This window comes from Macrobrachium nipponense, chromosome 2 (assembly GCF_015104395.2).
Source record: "Macrobrachium nipponense isolate FS-2020 chromosome 2, ASM1510439v2, whole genome shotgun sequence".
In the NCBI taxonomy this organism is placed as follows: Eukaryota; Metazoa; Arthropoda; class Malacostraca; order Decapoda; family Palaemonidae; genus Macrobrachium; species Macrobrachium nipponense.
Window position 1 is genome coordinate 85442294 of NC_087201.1, and position 17500 is coordinate 85459793.

The 17500-nt window shown below is 35.2% G+C and overlaps 1 protein-coding gene across 1 annotated transcript in view; it reads right to left on the reverse strand.

Annotated features, from left to right (window-relative positions):
* The window catches only part of LOC135220749 (phorbol ester/diacylglycerol-binding protein unc-13-like), a 1290517-nt gene that overhangs the window by 459674 nt on the left and 813343 nt on the right, over nucleotides 1-17500 (reverse strand).

Below are 17500 nucleotides of genomic sequence, written 5' to 3' on the forward strand. Positions count from 1 at the left end.
TATATATATATATATATATATATATATATATATTATATATATATATATATAAGAAAAACATCACTTATTTCCACTCAACATCACCACAAAATGAATCTATTATAAGAAATATTTTCCTTCTAGCAATGCCGAGTATGTTGCTCTGTTCATAACATCACAAAAATAAGAATTTATCGTAACAAAAGCATTATAACCTATATATATATATATATATATATATATATATATATATATACATATATATATATATTATATATATATATAAAAACAAAAACATCACTTATTTTCCACTCTGCTACCAAAATGAATCTACTAATAAGAATATTTTCTTCTAGCATGCTGAAATGTTGCTCTGTTCATAACATACAAAAATAAGAATTTATCGTACAACAAGCATTATACCTCTATATATATATATATATATATATATATATATATATATATATATATATATATATATATATATATATATACCTACATATATAAACATGAATACTGCAATATCAACAAGAGCCAAAATTCGACTTTTTTAAATAAAAAAAAAGTTCTCTCATGGCTACAGGAGGGTTGTTGAAGACAAAACGCTTTTGTACCGAGGTGCAGACTGAGAAGAGGAGACGTTTGAGGCCTCGCTGAGGTTGTCTTGAATCGCCCAATGCCCGAACGCCCTCGGCAACCTTTGCTTGCACCCATGATATTCACCCACGTTTCCTGGCCCAAGTGATGAGCTGTCAAAGTTGTTTCATGTTCTCCAGAGAGAGAGAGAGAGAGAGAGAGAGAGAGAGAGAGAGAGAGAGAGAGAGAGAGAATGCTAACACCAGCACTTGATTTCATTGTCGTTCAGCAAAAATTTACCAGCAAATATCAGGATGCAGAGAACACTTATTTTTATGCAGACTAGCCATGATATCCAATCAAGGAATACACTTCTATATGTGTATCCATCGTACATCTCTATTAGTAATTCATTATTTTCCATGTCATTCACTCACATCTCAGCTCCAGCAACAAGTTCTGCACCCATTACATTCCCCTTCTCGCGCATACACGAAGAGACCACGAAAACCGAGCTATTCTCTTTCACCACAAGAACAGCATAACACCTTGAATTTCGCTCCAGAATCAGAACCTAAATACCGCTATTCAGAATCATTAATCAAATTTTTTAATCAATGAATCAACGATCGAAAATAGGGAAGAAGAGCAATAGATTTAACCCTTGTCTCTTCCCTGGCACTTTCATCTTTGCAATAATCCGATTTCGATCACGTCAGCAACGCCACAAACAGCAACAACATGACCTATTTCAATCTAAGATATTTCGAAGAAGAATGACGTAAACCTCAAAACAGTATCAGCATCCATTTCTCAGTACACAACAACGATGGCGATTATCAATTCTCAAGGAAGGAAAACGTACCTCTTCAACATGAGAAATTTATAACATTTCCAGAGGGAAAAAATAATCAAAAATTCTAAACAGTTAAGCATAATAAAATGTAAATGTACATGAAACCTCCTATACAGACGGTATCAAAATAAGGAAAATGAAACAAAATCCGATGAAAAAACTTATACGAGTATTATATAGAACGAAACGGGTGACGGCAACTGGATTGTGTTCTGTAGAGTGAAACAACAGCCATAAATTCCGTGAATGTGTTGTCCTTCCCTCTTCACTCATAAAATGTCAATAATATCTGATGGCAGAAACACATGGCACCTATCCTACTTCGCGACGCTTGTTTGTTTTGAAAAACGAAAGGAGCACATAACCGGACACAAACACTGATTTTGACTGAGTACGGATGGTTGTGCATGCATAACCATACGTATGAATATAGCGCACGCGGGCGCATATATACATACATGTGTATGCGTGTGTGTACACACACACATATAATATATATATATAAATATATATATATATATATATATATATATATATATATATATATATATATATATATAAATCAGCCAACATCTTTCCCCCTTTCTAGACTACTAGGGATTTGTAAATCTTTTTAGGATGGGGTTGCCATCCCCATTAACTCCTCTAAACTTCCGCCACCTTCCTACACCATAGGCAGAAAGGACTATCCAGGAAACGGCCAGTAAGCCAATTCGCCACGATAGATCCAACTCCGGTTTCTCGTTGGAGGGGCGAAGTCGTTAATGACAAGATCTAAAGAATAAAGTTAATTAGATGTTCATTTTCTTAGGAATTGCTTATGTAGTCAATCGTGTTTTTAGACTAAATGGTATAACTAAACTACTCTTCTTTTGTGTCCTTCCTTTAAAAACACCAAACTAACATTGGAGGAAACACACAGCGTAAGTAAAACAGATTACTCCTAACAGCAACAGTTACATATATCTAGAGCACAAGAGAAACAACAGAAGAAATGTGCGATAATGTACGCCGTCGTTTAAAAAGATAATCAGATAAAAGCATATCATACAGGGTCACTCGACCTAACCTGACGTGACCTACGGAGCAGTTTCTTTCTTAGACAAGCGAGGTCACAAAACTACTATGGCCCATCCGACGGAACCTAACCTCAACACGCCGACGTACCTACAGCCGTTTGAAAGGCACAACCTTCCTCCTTCATTTCCTACCACTACTACCACCATCACCCGATTTGAAGGGGTGAGCTGTTGCTTCTTAAATTCGCTTTTTACTTTCTGCTTGGAAAGTGAAATGAGGAGGTTTCCGCATGGACAAGGGTGGTCCATTTCTCAATTTCAATTTTTTTTCTAAAGAAACACAACATGCACGACAATGTCACGTGTAAGGACCTCTTGTACATAGTCCTTTCCACAGGTATTCTGAAACACAGACAGAATTTTCTTCAGAACACCTATAAAAGTTACCTATACGGTGTGATATTGGACCCATTCATAATCATCTCTAACTGCAAAAAGATTTTACTTCACACCAACCACACAGCTAGTTGTCGAGATTTTAATTGGACTATGACTCCATCAAAAATAATTGTCTGATTTGTAGAAAACCACTGTACTAAGTTGTGATGTTTTCATTGCCTAACTGGTTGACATCACATCATGCTGGTGAAGGGGTATAGCTTAATTGCTACTTCAGGCTCTGGCTATATCCGATGGAAATGCTTTCATCACACCATGAGTTATCGGAGCCTACAAACATCCTCCAAGAATGGGCTATCGACCGTAAAAGTTACTTTCCTATCCCTCTAATCAGTTCATGCCAGTCATAAGACCCACGTCTTTTACGGTAAAAGTTACGTAAAAATCTACCGACAACACTTTGCTTAATCCTTCTATCATAAAGAAAAACAACTTCTATATAGAAAATTCTTCAGACTTACGAATCAAAACTTCAGTAACGTTACATCCAATCTCTCAAACTTGCAGTAAAAAAAATCACGTTAACGACTTCCCATAAAACATGAATGCTAACACTGAAACTCTTTCAATGGTTCTTTTTTGCATAATACTCATAGCTTTTCACCTTTTGAGATATGAATCAAGCCTTTCATTTCTTCAATTCCTTTATTACCTCTGTCCATTTCATAAAAATCTGTAAATATTCCATTCTTGTCCAGTTCTGCTTTGGGCGAGGTTTGGAAAAGGCTTTCAAGCTGCCAATGTGACAGAGCCGACGAAAATAAATAAATAAAACAGAAATAAAAGTCAGTGTTCTTAAACACAGATTATCACGGAGAGGCGGCCAATGTAACAAAACCTGCGTGACAGTTACTCTCCTTAACAATTACTGTAGGTGACAGCAACCACCCTCTTCCACAGATAACCCGTTTTTCCGCTGACGGAGGATACAGTATTAAATGACTGTCCATAAAATCACTATCAATGTCTTGACTTGCTATAAAAACGTGGAATCCTATTTATCATTACGCACGTAAGACCAATACTGAAAGAGTTCGCTACGCTGAATAATTGTGATTCAGGTAAAAAGACACGTTAATTAACATAAGTGCTTACCGTGTTTATAAAAGCTTCATATATAAATCTGCTCCCGTGATAAAAATCAAATGCCATACAATTCGGATCTTGGAACTATTTTTTTATTGTTCCAAGTGGACTTGTAAATTACCTGATCTATCTGTTTTAATAAAAACATATATTCATGGAACTGTCTAATTTCCTTGTCGCAATGGACTGCATAGACTTATTAATAAATCTGAATACAACCACACACAACTGTCCTTTTGTTAATATTCTTCTTTCAGTGTCAAATGAAAATTAAATTTCATTTACACATTTCTTTCATATCGCTACTCTGTATATTTCAAAGCCAAGATTATTTTATATAATAACGAACAGCTCAAATTATATTTCTCTCTTAGATTATTGCATTTTCCTAGTGAAATAAAGTTTTTCCATTAATCTCTTTTAATTTCCATTAAATTCTCGCCACACATTAGATTCTAAGATTTAACCAGTAAGGATATTTCAGGCCAAATGCAATCTATTCCACCTACGATTCGAACGAACACCACAGCAGTTATGAGATTAAAGAACGACAGTGAATTGCGCTGCTATAAAAGAGCAATTTGCATTAAGGGCAACTTTTGTGGACTGGTGAATAAAAATGACGAAAGTAAACTTGCAAAAATCTAAAGTTACCCTACTGCTCATTATGAAGAGTCACGTTCTCTTTAAATGTATCACAAGATATAATAAATAATGCATAATTTGACGTTATCCAGATTGATGACTTCATATATTCCATTAATATCATTCCTAAGCAGTAATACATTACTGAAATGTCGCCTTTTCAAAGCTCTACCAATTGTTCTTTCACGAATCAAAGTTTTGAAGACAAATCAGAAAAACCCTAAACTGAAGGGCTTATCTCTGTCAAGTTCAGGTGGGACATTCTGTAATTATAAAAATGACCTATCTCAAGTCAGGTTCCTATCTCTCCAAGTTCTGCAAGTCCAAAAAATTCAGACAATTTTCTTTCGACAATGGAATAAGACCTTCAGCGTGCAGTGGACGAGAGAGAGAGAGAGAGAGAGAGAGAGAGAGAGAGAGAGAGAGAGAGAGAGAGAGAGAGAGAGGAAGCTTGCCTTGTGACCTCTTCGACGTGGATGAATCAACCTACCCTCTGAATGGAGTCACCGAAAAGTCCGAGTATATTTAGAGTCCAAAGAGGGATTTGTAAAGCCGAAACAGAATGCAGCAAGTACACAATGGGTCAGACGTTTCCAGAGATTCACGAACGTAAAATCTTAGATGCTGACTCTCTCGATGATGGACTTGGAAAAGTCAACTTACGCTGCTAGTCTGTCTGCACGAATTATGCTCGTTGCTACAAAGGCCGAACACCTGCGATTTCTTTTTCTCTTCAGAAACCCGTGGACAAGATAAAAGCAATTAGGGAAATATATATATATATATATATATATATATATATATATATAGATTATATATATATATATATATATATATATATATATATATATATATATATACTACCCAAGAAAACCAAAAACAGGGCGGGGAAAATGATAAGGGTTGAATATCAGAGAGCATTCCACAGCACCTTTAGGATAATTGTGTCTGTCCTAAGTTGACAGTAAATTAATTGGCTTGAAAATATATATTATCTATGGTAACAGTTACTGATATATTTTGCTAAATTTATTTTTCCTTGTATAATTTTTTTCTAATGTTCCAAAGAAAAGACTGGAGTATTCTCCTCCTCTTCGCTTCCTTCTCTTCTTCTCTTCTCTCTCTCTCTATCCTCTCAGCATCATCTCCTCCCTCTCTCGACTTTTTTTCCTCTCCTCTTCTCTATTTTCTTCTTCTCTCATCTCTTTTTCTTATCTTCTCTTTCCCCGCTCCCTCTCTCACACTTTGCTTTCTTCTTCTCATTCCTGTTTTCATCTTTTCTCTTCTTCCTTCTTTCTTACGTCGTCTCTCTCTCTCTCTCTTTTTTCTCTCTCTCATCTCTCTCTCTCTCTCTCTCTCTCTCTCTTTTAGTAACTTAACCTTTCTGAAAGGGCTAAGGTTTGCATTTATTTTCCATTGCATATTTTTCTTTTTATCGAGTGAAAATTATTTCCAAAATCGGATAAATTGACTGGTATATATTTTTCCAATCCCTCTGTTACTTATTCGACCGCATGTTTTAATGTCTGGGAAAATATAGCGCATACCTCCGCATAGCCACTCAAGAACTAGTAAAAGAGCACTTTATATACTTTCAATGTATTTATTCACAAATTTGATAATGGGTTGTAGGGTTTCACATGCAAAAATTGGAAAAAGAAACGTGGAACTTGGTTTCGATGTCAATGTTAAAATTTTCATAGATACTGATCACAATCTAATCTGCCGACGGAGTCACAAAATGAATACATTCACTCAGTTTCATACATATTCGTACATACGTTCTCGTGACACGATCAACAGCGTTCCCTCCTCCTAACTTTTGATGGATGTCAAATTCTCTGCCGTTTATTTTATTATGCACCTTTATTATCTCTTTATTATCTACCTTTTAAAGCTAACTATCGTATGTTCCACGCCTTACGGATTTTTCGTCTTTTCTACAACACGGCGAAAATACGTACCATTCGACATAAAAAGAAAAACGTTAAAATTTTTCCTTGAATATGAAGTAATGTTGCGAAATTCGCGTCACAATTCACTCCAAATTTAAAATGTGTCGCCGAAGGATTTTTCGTGTCAAAATGACAGCAGGAGAAAATGTAATAATGGTTGGGAACTAGAAAAAAAAGTATAGGAAAACAGTGGTTTTCTGGTAACCTTGTAAATTAAATTCGTTAAAGAAATAGATGAATAATGAAAACAAGGGGAAAAACACATAAGTAACATCTAAGCATAGAAACAGGTTAAATAATGAAATACATGATGATCAGTCATCAGGTTCTCCCCTTAACGAAACACAAATTCGTTATAAATACACTACAATACAATAAGTACAATACATTAAACACCTATGTACGCAGGTTTCCCTTAAAAAGTACAAAATATAAAACCAACGAAAACAGAACAGAGAATTACATTAGCAAATTGAAAAGAGCGCAAACCACAAAATGTTAGACTTGCTCCAGATTCAGGAAAGGTAGAGCGAACACCGAAGGCTGCTATGGCATTCGAGAAAATAGAATTAAATCTATTGAACATCCGAAGTCACAGAGATAAAGACAAAATATGAGAGGACGTGGCTGATGCTGTTCGCTGAGGGAGAATGATGACCACGACAGTTATTGTAGAAGTAAGAGGTGTAATTAAAGTAGCATGAAAGAGGGAGGGAAAAGCAGCCTAATGGTACAAACAAAAAAGGATCATAATTTTCAACATACGGTAGGAAATATTAAATATGCGGTAACAGTGTATATCAAGGACCCTATCTTACATCTAACTAACTGATGCATTTGAACTGTAACTTCTGTTAGGTAGTGAGAAGTATCAGCTTCCCCCAATCACGAGTAGCCTCAAGGATATTGGTTGGGAATATTTACCGTCAGCTCTAAAAGAACAAATATGATCTTTTTTTTCTGTTATGTTCTTTACGAGGTCTCATAAGGATGTTTTCTTTGGTTTTCTTCAGGTATTTTAACCTTGACAAAATAGACAAAGGACGAAACAAAATAACCTTAAACTGAACATCTGATCATACAACAGAATATGGCATATAAAAATACAAAATAACATATGAACGAAAAATTCTAAGGAAAATATTGTGTTTTGCTAAGAAGTCAATGAAAAACATACTTCCAGCAAAACAAAGTGTATATTTATATATCTGTGCAAATAGACATTCACTATACACAAATACATATTACATATAAATAATAACATTCATTCCAACATTTAGGAGGTAATGCGTAATTGAGACTGTTCTTGTAAAATATTATAAAAATATAATTCTGACATTGCAATGACTTTAGGGCGATGACCTAAGAATGTTTATGTGTCAGAGGGAAATGCAAAGCGAACCTCTTCCCAACCTCCTGCGTCTCTCTCAAGGGATTTCCAAGGAAATTTGAAGTCCCATATTCAGTGTTATTTCTCAAGTATCGACAGAATTTAATCATTCTTTGACCTTCAAGAGGTCAAAGAATGATTTACAGCAATTTATTTTATATCCTTTACACATGCGCTAGTTGTGTGTGTGTGTGTGTGTGTGTGTGTGTGTGTGTGTGTGTGTGTAGTATATATATATCATTATATATATATAATATAATATATATTATAATTATAATATATATATATATAATATATATATATTCATACTATATATATCTATATATATATATTATATATATATAATATATATATATATATATATATTACATATAATACTTAATATCATAATTTTTTTAAAGCAAATTGTATTTCTCCTAACTATACAAACCTGAGGTCCTTTACATAAGGAAGTTACATTCCTTATGTAAAGGCTTGAGAGTTTGTATATCGTGTAGGAACAAATATGTATATGTATAGTGTATACACACACATAGATAGACATAAGTGTGCGCGCGTATGCTCTGATGATAATAAAAATGGCAATAACAATATCAATAATATCATTAATAAAGGTACTCGTAAGCTTCTCAGTAATATTGATGAAAACACGAGAAATCATAAGGAAATGAATACGTGAGTAATGTGAAACTCTCTGTTAACTACAGCAAAAAGACGTATGTAGCTCCATAATATAAACACTATATTCTACTCTACAGACCTCGTAAGTATCCACCATCACAAATAATTCTTACATAACAGATAACAGCAACAGGTATTATACTGACGCAGTTACATTAACCCTATAAATAACAGTCGGCAAAAGTCTAAGGACATCATTGGCCCCGTTTAACTTCCGGGTATTGGTAACGCCAAACAGAAAAAGAAAAAAAATAGGCACTGCTTTCTTTTGAGAGAGAGAGAGAGAGAGAGAGAGAGAGAGAGAGAGAGACGAGAGAAGAGAGAGAGAGAGAGAGGACACGATAAATTCTCTATCCTTGGGAGCTTCTGATGCTAAATGAAGCACTTGCAATCAAGGTCAAATAAATTAGCATACTCGTCATCTATAAAATCATATATGTATATATATATATATATATATATATATATATATATAGTAATTTTTTCTCCCTATTTGTATTAGCAAAAGGACATATATACACGGGAGACACTAGAGAGAGAGAGAGAGAGAGAGAGAGAGAGAGAGAGAGAGAGAGAGAGAGAGAGAGAGAGAGAGAGGGGGGGGGGGGTTGGTATCTCTTACCGACGTGTTGGAAATCTTATAATTTGACAGAAAGCCTTTTCTTTTGTCAATGCAACTGAATAAGCCAAGGAGAATATCTGACTATGAACATCCCCCTTATATAACATCGCCACCTTATCGGTTCTCTCCTTCTTAACTCAAAGACAGAACCCATCCCCCCCTCTTTCTCTCTCTCTCTCTACACTCAGAAGACAGACCCTCCACCCATCCCCCCCCCCCCTCTCTCTCTCTACCTACACACAATATATATAATATATATATCTATATATATATATATATATATATATATGTATGTATATATGATATATATATATATCTAATACAAAGAACGTTTTAAAAAACATCTCTTAAGTTTAGACAGACCACTCAATATAAGCCTCTCTCTCTCTCTCTCTCTCTCTCTCTCTCTCTCTCTCCTCTCTCTCTCTCTCTCTCCATCACACACACACACACACACACACACACACACACACACACATATATATATATATATATATATATATATATATATATATATATATATATATAATATATAATGCAAAAAACGTTTTAAAAAACATCCCCAAAGTTACACAGACAACTCATTATCAATTACTCTCTCTCTCCGTTTTTGTGCCTTTTTAGTTATCACTCAATTCACCAATCTGGCTCCCACTATCGGCCGAAATTGATAATTCCTCAGAGGGAGCCTTGACCTCCTGCACTCAATGACGACATATCCACCGGAAATCGGACGGGTCTTAGCGTTTTGCCTTCATCGGGTTATGAAAGTGTCACGGAAAAATGTCTCGAAATATATGAAATTTAGTTATACACTTTGATAGAGACATCATATGTCTCTATTAAACAATAACGATAACAGAAGTAGCTTAATCACCCAATGGTGACAATGACTATTCCTTCGACAGAATTTGGTTATTTGTAATGATAACTTTTAGCGAGTACAAAGGCTTGTGCTCAGTACACCATAAAAATGAAAATAATTTTCCTGCTCTTATACGGATGGTGTTCAGTACTTCAAATAAATGTAAAATATTTTCGTACTCGTTTAAGACGTGTGTCACGCATTTATAAAAACGTAAAATCTTTTCCAGAACGTAAAAGACTTACGATAAGTATTTCATAAAAATGTAATATTTTCCAATTCGCCAAAGGAAAACAACAAGGGCTTCCCTACATATAAAAACGAATGCATTCAAGTATAACAAATGCTCTTAAATGAATATAACTCTGTATCGTGTTTGTTAAAAAAATTAACATTTGTTGAAAAAGCGTTTTCATTCAAAGTAAATGCGTATAACCCTTTAGTAATTGTTTACCCTGTTCTTCCCTTTCCATGAAACAAATAAGTAAACATAAACAGCACTGTGCTGAGAGAGAGAGAGAGAGAGAGAGAGAGAGAGAGAGAGAGAGAGAGAGAGAGGCGGGGGAGGGACGGGGGTTAGGAGTATGAGAAATCTTGTGGCCGACGCCGGGAGTTGAACTGTCGCCTTTAATGAGAGCTTAGCACCGCCCATCTCAATGAATAATGAAAAGGGGACTCACTCACTAACCGCCCCATCACCCACCACACAAACCCTCCCCTCCAACTCACCCCATCCAGAAACCTAGTTACCTTTGCCACGTCCCTTCCTACCACCACAACACAAACCCCGCCTATCCAAACAGTTATGACACAACCCCGACTCAATTCCTATCACAACACAGAATCCCCCTACTAGAAACTTAGTAAATACCGCCACTCCACCTTCAACCACATCACTCGCTCTCCCATCCAGTAACAAGTCTGAACCTCAACCACCAACACAATACCCACATCCGTCAGGACGTTAAATCCTATTAGACGGAATCATGCCGTAAGTTCTCCTCTGTTTACGCAACAATTTCCTCCGTCACCATCAGGTTAACTGTTTAAACATCAGTCATTTCCAAGGAATCACACCGACCCTTTCTGTAATTCACTCGACAAATTAAGAGGTTTACGAAAAACGGAGATAGGCTTTTGCACGAATTAAAAACTGGAAGAACTAAATGCCATTTATGAAGCCGTGGCTTCCAACAGAAAAGGGAAGATAGATAGGGCAAATATTATCATATTAATATTCTTTCCAGTGCTCTGGAATTCTAATATCTGTATTTTTAAGGCCTTTTAAGTTTGAAATCATGTAGGTTATTTTCTTGTAGATTTTGTTTTCTGATCAAAGCAAAGGTCAGTATTCACGTTAAAAGAAGTCAGGCGTACTAATAATAATAATAATAATAATAATAATAATAATAATAATAATAATAATAAACAGCAGGTCTGCGGATCTATCGAGATGAAAATCGGAAAAACTTTCTGCATCTGGAGAAAAGACAGATAACAAGAAAAAAAATTACAATAAAATCATCATTATTAATAAATAGCAGTAGCAGATTAAGTGCTCAGTATCTTCGAAAATACGGCAGCAAGAACGGGCGAAATGTCGCTTAAGACGTGATAAGAGAACCGCCCGGCAAATCCCACTCCCGTAAATAACGTTTTCATACTGTTACGGCTGCCAGTCACGCAAGCAATATGAAAGCCATGACGTAATCCTACATAAATCCACATCAGTTTACGCCAACCTGTCCCAAAATGGCAGCTCCCCTGAACACATCACAGAACATCATCACACAGATTCTCTTGAGGAAAATAACGAAAAAAAGCAATAATGTATATAACTGGGAAGAATTTTGCTGGTTAAGCTTAACAATAGACAGTGCAACGAGAAAACTGGAACTCACATTTTTTTTTTTATTTAAAGCAGCGTTTCGGGAATCCCTTCCCCTCATTTTGTTTTAGCCCTGATGATAGGAAGCGAATCCCAAAACGTTCGTGCAAACAAAAAGAAGAAACTATTTCCCATCTTCTGTTTATTATTAATACTGTATTTTCTTCGAAGACTTCAAATCACATCATGAATCATGCAAATTTCTGAAAATATGGAATATCATATTTATAAAAATTTCCCAAGGTATGGAACACCCTGTATAAAAGATTTTTGAGTATACGGAACATCACGAATTAAAAAAAAAAAATAATGAATTGCAACAGGCTTTTGAAAATACGGAAGACCATGAATTACAATTTTTTTTTTTTAAATACGGAACATCATGGATTATGAAAATTTCTAGTGATGTGGAACATGAAGTATTAAAAATAAGATGTTTGGAAATACGGAACACCACGATTTATGAGAGCTTTCTGAAAACACGGAACATCATGAATTATAAGTTTATTTTTAATATGGTGCATCGTGAATTGTTAAAGATTTTTTAAAGTACAGAACTTCATGAATCAGAAAATATTTTAGAAAAGGAACATCAGGAATTACAAACATTTTTGAAAATCAGGAACATAACTTATAAAAACTTTGGGAAATACGGAATATCATAAACTAAATATTTCTGAAATTCAGGAACATCATCAATTAATATTTCTAAAAATGCGGAACATCACTACTTATAAACGATATTTGAAAATACGGAACTCTATGAATTAAAACAGTCCAATGAAAAATGCGAGGAACTGAAATTTATATCGTTATTCATACCAGTCTTTTGAAAACTATGAACAACTTGAATTTCATCAGTTTTCTTAAAAGGCGTTGATCTTGAAATTTAATAACATTGTGAAATATAACTTGAACTATTCCAGCCTTTCTAAAAAAGGAAACATCACGAATTATAACAAGTCCTTTGCCACCAGGGAACGCCGCGGATTACCATAAGGAGTCCTTTCAAGATACGACTGTGAGACAGCAATCCTTATAGGAAGATAATATCAATGTTACTCTGACATATCGCAAGCTGAAAACATTATCTTGAAAACAGAATAACGAGCATCAGACATTATAACAGAATCTTTGGAAGAGAAAAAAAATCCACTGCACATCATCAGTACGATTCTTTCGAAATATCACATCGACACAACATGCTAGAGCGTCCAAGGCGCATTTGTCAAGTTTATCACATCGTTACAAACAGTCTGAGCGGATCATTAATATTTTGTGGGCTTCGTCCGATAATGTCAATCAGGTCCACAACACGGCGACAATAATTCATCTGCGCGCCGGCGACAGAGTCCAAAGTTCACCGTTTCGGTTACGGATGAATGCCAGCCTACACAAACAACGCTCCAATTATTATTGGAAACAAAATCACGTTCATTAATATCCGGATAGGATGTTGTAATATGAATAGTATTGGATACTTATTTGAACTGCCAATAGCGCTGTCTGGATATATATAATATATATATATATATATATATATATATATATATATATATATATATATACTGGTATATATATATATATACACATATATATAATATATATACAATAAAAATAATATATATATAATAATATAATAATTAATTAAAAATTAAGTATTTTTAATATATATCATAATATATAATATTATTATTATTATATTACCCATATATCATTCAAGGTACAAATGTTCTTTAATATCTAATTCGCTCTACCTCGGAACTGATATATTTTCATATATGTACCGAAGGGAATTTTTAGTGATAACAATTTCGTCCCCTCATGGATCGAACCACCGTTCAGTGGACGAGGGGACGAAATCATTATCAAACTAAAAATTCCCCTTCGGTACATATATGAAAATATATCAATTCCGAGGTGGAGCGAATTAGATATTAAAGGACATTTGTAGCTCCAATGATCTATATGGATCACGGTGATGTGATAATTAATATATATATATATATATATAATATATATATATATATATATATATATATATATACGTATACTGTGCGTAAGTTTGTGTGTATGTGTTAATATGACTGTTTGTAAACGTTCGTTACATCAAAATGCTCTCTAGATATCCTCAATAGTTATGGAACTGTGTGTGTGTGTGTATATGAGAGAGGAGGAGAGAGAAGCGAAGGAGAGATGAGAGGAAAGAGGAGAGAGAGGAGGAGGAGAGAGAGAGAGACCATCATAAACTGGTTTGGAATAACCTGGGCACTCTTCTTCCATCTGGAGAAGACGAACGAGGGAAAAAAAAAAAAAAAAAAAAAATTGCCTGGAGATATTTAGTAACCCTGAGAATCTCGAAACTGCTGGATGGAAATACATTCTGTCTTTCCCCGATTCCTGGCGTCTCTAAAAGCCTTTACTTGCTAGAGGCTCGAAATGGTATATTTACAAAGGGAAAATATTCTTCATGTTGAATGTTTGTATATATTGGTAACCTCATCATAATAAAGAAATAACTGAAAATTATTAGTTGATTTATTACAAATTATGAAACTTGTTGACTGTATATGTACACATTATACATATACATGTGTATTACACATATAAGTAAACAATTTCACCTCTCGGCATCACAAACTTTAAAGGAGCCCATCATGGCCTCCGCTAAGCCAACCCCGGCAACAAGTCTTATCATTTGCACAAAGGAACGATTAAATCGTCGAGACCACACACACACACACACACACACACACACACACAGAGAGAGAGAGAGAGAGAGAGAGAGAGAGAGAGAAGAGAGACGAGGAGAGAGAGAGAGAGAGACTGGCACAGTATGATTCTGGGGAAATTCTCACTACGCAATGTTATTCATAACAGTAATAAACATCAAGTTCGAATAAATTTTTTTTTCTTACACATTTTTTTAAATTCTGAACCACGAGAAGTTCACCGCTCCTCACATGAAGCTCTGCTGTTGTATGAAGAGTATAATGAATATTAAAAAATGACTCCCAAGAAAGATAAATAATTTATGTTCCTTTGCTATAAAAAAAATCATTCGAAGGAGATAGAAAAGTAATCTAACTTGCGAACTCTTTTCAAGGAGAGAGAGAGAGAGAGAGAGAGAGAGAGAGAGAGAGAGAGAGAGAGAGAGAGAGGGGGGGGGGGGGGGGGGGGGGGTAATAAATTCCTCTGCTTAACATATTTTAATGTAATTCTTAATCTATTTCAATATGGAATTAATGAGTTAACCATGCTGTATAAAAATCATTCTAAGCATAGTTTCAAACTACTACCAAAGGCAGAAATTCGTTGATGAATTATTTATGATTTAACTGACCATACATACATACAAGGTTCCCAACATAACTGATATAAACATTTGAATTAACGAAAGGCTATGATGTAATGAATTAAATTATCCATGAACACAATCGATAAAAATTTAAAAAAAAAAAAAAAAGTATCTACTTGACGAAGATGAAGTAAAAATTTTTCAAAAGTATTGCAGACGATAATTATGATATATTTCCTTTATACTTCGAGTATAATCTTGATCGTCATCTTTCGTGGGTGTGTGACCTTCAATTTTCGCTGATAACCCAGTTTACCGGAGACTTTAATCCAAATCAGACCCAAAGATTAGTAACAGCAATCATAAAAAAAAGTCAAAACAATCTGGGGATTTGTCTTAGCCTAATTAAGCATCTCGTCTTGAGCCCTCGTATGACCTAGGAAAAGTTAATACAATCTCGGTATATTCCATTTTCTGGCAACAGAAGGAGGGATGCAACTCTTTGAGTAGGGCGAAGCCAATAGTTAATGCTAACTATTCTTTTCATGCGCTTAACAGACAATGTTAAGACTATTTTGTACTATTATAAGCAGTGTTCAAGAAACGAAATTTTGCGCGATGACACAACGTTCAAGAGAGAGAGAGAGAGAAGATGAGAGAAGAGAGGAGAGAGAGAGGGCAAGAAGAGAGAAGAGAGGAGAGAGAGACAGGAGAGAGGTGATGAAGCCTGGAGGTTTTTCACGGGAAAAATTGCAAGGAAAGAAGGGGAGAGAGAGAGAGAGAGAGATAGGAGTAGAGAGAGGTTTCACGTGAAAAATTGAAAGAGAGGAGGAGGGGAGATGAGAGACGGAGAGGAGAGATGAGAGAGAGAGAGAGAGAGAGAGAGACCCTGGGTTCTACGGGTGGAAATGGCTAGAGCCTTATCTCTATGAAAAATGACGATGAGCGGCAGCGCGATACGTGAAAAGTGTGGGTTATTTCCGTACAGTTTTGTCTTCATAACACAATCGAACAGCTTATAAAAAATAAATGTTGTGTGCCGTTAGAAAAACCATGCCATTTTATCTATCTCTGAAACACTATAAAAAGTTATTTTGTAATAAAGTAAAAAAATATAAAATTATATTACAAAATTTAAGCAAAACGAAAGATAACAGAAGGGAAAAAAGAAATTGGCCTCATTAGTTAGTTTCTGTCAATGTAGTTAAATACATATATTATAAACCACTTGACTCCTGCTTTCAGGGTATCGATTAATAATGTTTCAAATTGTACCATCTGAATTTCATAAACACTGTCGAGCCATTCACCAACATGCCATAGATACCAACATGGTATTACTCTGCGAGAAAGCTTGCTCTTTCTATCAACAGCCAATCTTTCGAATATATTTCTGTTTTCTTTCGCTCTTAATCATTTGTATTTTTGAAGTTAGCTTCAAATTTTCTCCCGAAAGCTTATGTTTTCCAGTTTCATTTAGGCCTGTCCAACATCAGTTATTTTAGCCGACTTGTCTTGTTAGTCTTCAACATGAGTCGCGTATCAGATTTTAACTTAATCATGTTATTAGTCAGCTTGTGTTTGGAGCTGCTTTCAAACCGATTAAAAAAAAACAACTAATTATCGTTCTAAAGCGGGATGAAAAGTCAGGCAAGTAGTTTGGCGTAATGAATATCAATGTTTCGTCTTTCCAATGTTGGGGGTATATAATCCATACAAATGGACTGAGAAGACATACAGCCTAAATTTCACTGTGATTCTTCTCCTTACCTTCATTTTATAGCGTCAGGATAACAGAAATGAAACTTGAGTAAAGCAGGACTGTAGTTCCAGGCTCGCATTTGGAAGCGGCAGATGCATATCTCGAAAATTAGCATAATTTCGATTACGCTATGCTTTTCCTTTCCCGGGGAACCGTCGAGACACTCTGTTTCTCTCCCTCAATTTTTCTTCCTGTCGTCCGTCTGTCTCTCTGTTTGTTTGTGTGCCTGTCTGTTTGTCTGTCTGTCAAATAAATGTAGCAGCCTCCTGAACTGTCTTCACCTCTAATCCAGTTGTAATAAAATGTACTACATTACGTGACAATGACCAATGAAAATTCCCACTCCCCACCAACTCACTGAGCTCAGGCACTTAGGGGGGTTTGGCGCATCGTAGAGACCAAACAACAATAAACCACAC